At 40.0% G+C, this 3,845-nt stretch overlaps 1 non-coding gene across 1 annotated transcript; it reads right to left on the bottom strand.

Annotated features, from left to right (window-relative positions):
- Positions 1-2,804: 2,804 nt before the first annotated feature.
- trnag-gcc (transfer RNA glycine (anticodon GCC)) lies at positions 2,805-2,876 on the bottom strand. The gene has a single exon. It is a non-coding gene; the product is annotated as a tRNA-Gly (tRNA).
- Positions 2,877-3,845: the final 969 nt, after the last annotated feature.

Here is a 3,845-nt window from a genome sequence, read left to right on the forward strand (position 1 = left end):
CACAAGATAATAGCTGAATTAATCAAAATTACCCCATTCAAAAGTTTACACACGTTTGATTCTTAATACTGTGTGTCGTTACCTGAACGACAGGTCCTTCACATACTTTTTTATGCTTTTCCTGCATATTTTAGCCCTTTCCAGTAGCGGTTATATGATGTTCCGATCCATCTTTTCACACTGAGGACAATCGAAAGACTCGTACATGACTATTCCAAAAGGTGCAAACATTCACTGATGCTCAAGAATGTAACAGCATCCATTAAGAGCCTGGCTGTAAACGTTGTAAACAGGATGATCATGTAAATTTTTTTGTCTTCTGTCTACAATATATTTTTCGCCACATGTTGATTCCATGGCGCTGTTCCGAAGCTTGGTGTTTTCTTTTTTTAAAATTTTTTTTTTTTTTTTGAAGATCTACATTTTGAATGGCCTCCGCTACCGCGTAAACCAGTTAATACTTTATTGGCTTTATTTTTTCGGCTTTCATCTCTTTTTGTTTATTTCTTTTTATTTGTTTTAAGTCTTTTGGAACAAGTGAGCAGATCACACAGTTATGTTAGATTAAGTTAGAATATATTAGAGTAGATGTGTATCTTTTCAATAGTTGTATAATTAAATTTTGGGTCATTGATCTTTTGCTCTAATATGAAACCTGTCAAGTTATTTTAAAAGAATCAGTGACCATAATTTTACTTTTACAAAACATGCATAACTAAGTAAATTCTTTTTATATATTTAATTTATGTTAATTGTTCATATCTATGGGTACTATTCAGGCCATCAGCAGGAAGAAAAAAAAAATCCCTGGGAGAATCAACGTGTCCTTCAGGAGAGGCCCATCAGGTGATTTACTTCGGGACTCATCTGAAGAGGCAAGAAGCATTAAAGACAATCCTTCTTTGCAACAGAAGTCAACACCTCAAAGAAAAGATGTGATCAGGAACAATACAGCCTCCCACTCCGTTCAATCCACCTGCTAGTGGTGTTCCTGAAGACGTACCTCTGACACAGGCAGCAGTTGAGAAGACACCAAAAAAACAAATTAGATCCTGTTTAGCTTGTGGTCAGCCAAATTCTCGTTACATGGGTGATGGCTCCTCTGTACATTTCTTTTAGCAGGCTGGTGATGTTAAATACTTCTACTGCTCCAGGAATGTCTTTGAGGCATACTCTGCAGAGGGCCTTCTGGTCATCTGTGCAGGTTCTGCCACCAGCCACTAAAACAAGGACCCAATAGCCCTCATATCCACACTGGTTTCCCTGGAGCGGCAGGCAGATACATTTACTGTGCTTCTAAAGTGCTCTCCCTGTATCAGGCACAGGGAATGAATGCAGAGACGACATGGGCAGAGTTTCAGCAGTCCTCATTCTATGAGGCAGAGAGGCAGAGGTGGATTGTTGAAAAGAGAAAATAACTTTGTTGTGAAACACAGTATTTAAGGTCTGTGCATGGCATGTCTGATTGCAAGCCAAGCACAAGGTTGGATTTTGGTAAATAGTTACAAATCCTGTGTAATACTGTTGTCCATGAATCTCATTCTATGTCTTCTGTGTTCTCTCTCGCTCGCTCGCTCTCTCTCGCTCGCTCGCTCGCTCGCTCGCTCTCTCTCTCTCTCTCTCTCTCTCTCATTGTGGAATTGTGTATAGACAACATTGTATTTAAAAAAAACAAAGCAAAATTGTCCTGTGTATTTGTAAATATGTTTTATCTAGCTTGTATTTGTAAATGTTTTAAAATCTTAGTCCTTATTTGGAATACATTTTCAATAACTTACTATAACACACCCTGCATATATTATTTCGATAGTTATTTTAATTTTGACAAACTGTTAATTTCACATTCTTCTTTAACAGTTAATTTTACACACTGAAAGAGTATCGGAATAGTAAATGTTGACAATGCCGCTTTTAAAAAATTACATAGATACAATATGTAACAGATAATATAATATAAATATTTGAACCGATGTTTTTACGTTAGGTTCGTCCGACCCTCCTCCTGGATTTTCCTCGCTTTCTATTGGCTAGTCAGCGCTCTACACCTACGTGTGACTGGCCCCCGCGTGGCAGGTGAGAATTCTACCACTGAACCACCAATGCTTATCTTAAAAATCCATGGACTTCGCAGAGTGCGATTTAAAACTGAGTATTGTGCTGCTTCAGCAATTTGGTTTAAAATTCTAAAGGAGAATCTCTTCCATATTTCAGCAGCATGGAGTTTGTCCATTACCCTAGTTTTGGGCGGAATTGATAAGGCTTGTGAAGTGCTTTGGGTGAAGGCTCAAGCAACACAAACGTCTCCAAAACTCAGTTGTGCATTGGCCTGGAATCTAACCCGGACTTCACAGAGGGCGCTTTCCAGGTAAGTATTGTGCTGACTCAGCAATTTGGTTTCAAAATTGACAAGGAGCATCCTAAGGCTCTTGTATATTTGAGCAACATGGACTGTGTCTGCTACCCTTTTTTTGGACAGAATTGATAAGGCTTGTAGAGTTCTTTGGGTGAAGGCTCAATATTTAAAACTCAGTCGTGAGTCGGCCAGGAATCGAACCCCGGCCTCACGCGTGGTCGGTCAGAATTTGACCACTGAACCACCAATGCTTATCTTAAAGGAGTAAGGACAATGCAGAGTGTGCTTTTCATTAAGTATTGTTCTGATTAAACAGTTTGGTTTCAAAATAGAAAAGGAGCATCCTAAGTCTCTTGTATATTTCAGCAGCATGGAGTTGGTCTAGTTTGGGCAGAAATGATCAGGCTTGTAATGTTCTTTTGGTGAAGGCTTAACTTTCAAAACTCACTTCTGCATTGGCCAGGAATTGAACTAGGGGCCTCCCACGTGGCAGGCGAGAATTCTACCACTGAACCACCAATGCTTAGTTTAAATTACTAAAGACTTCACAGAGTAAGCTGTTCAGGTAAGTATTGTACTGCTTCAGCAATTTGGTTTCAGATTTGAAAAGGAGAATCCTAAGTCTCTTCCTTATTTCAGCAGTCACACACTATATTTCCAGATACTGTATAATATTATAATATCTCCTCTCTGCTCAACACGCATGTAATACAGTCTACATACCATAGAGCAGTGTTTTTCAACCACTGTGCCGTGGCACACTAGTGTGTCGTGAGAGATCGTCAGGCGTGCCTTGAGAAATTGTCCAATTTCACTTAGTCTTAAAATTCTTTTTTATTAAAATTTATTCATGATTATCTGCAAATAATAAGCCATTGTTGAGTGTCTGTGCTGTAATATAGTGACTGGCAGAGTAATGTAATATTCGTCCGGGTGGCAGCAGGTAATTGCCTCCTACCTTCTTAGAGACAAGAGAATTAGTGACGCACGCGACAGGTCGTGGTGGCAGTGATGGAGAAGTTTTTAAAAAGGAAAAATGCAAACTCCGAACTGGGCCCTGGACAAGATTGTGACCCAGGTGAAGGGCCTAGTATGAGTGGTGGTAAAAAGAAAGCAAAGACGGTGAGCTCGAGGCAATACAGCGAAAGTTATCTTTCGTTAGGATTTACTTTCACCAGCGATGAGATGACCCCGACTCCATTATGCTTGGTGTGTGGCGAGAAGCTGTCCAATAGCGCCATGGTGCTAAGCAAGCTTAAACGCTATCTCCAAGCGAAACACCCGTCGCTTCAAAACAAGCCCATGGACTATTTTGTTTGCCTGCATGAAAACACCGAAACAGGCAACATTAATGAGAAAAACCATAAAGGTAAATTAGAAAGCCCTCAAAGCTAGTTGCTAAACTTGTAGCTAAATGAAAAAAGTCCCACACTGTGGCAGAGACGTTAATACTACCTGCCCGCAAAGACACTGTCAACGAGATGCTCGGCCC

The sequence above is a fragment of the Ictalurus punctatus genome, unplaced genomic scaffold (genome assembly GCF_001660625.3).
Source record: "Ictalurus punctatus breed USDA103 unplaced genomic scaffold, Coco_2.0 Super-Scaffold_100060, whole genome shotgun sequence".
Taxonomy (NCBI): Eukaryota; Metazoa; Chordata; class Actinopteri; order Siluriformes; family Ictaluridae; genus Ictalurus; species Ictalurus punctatus.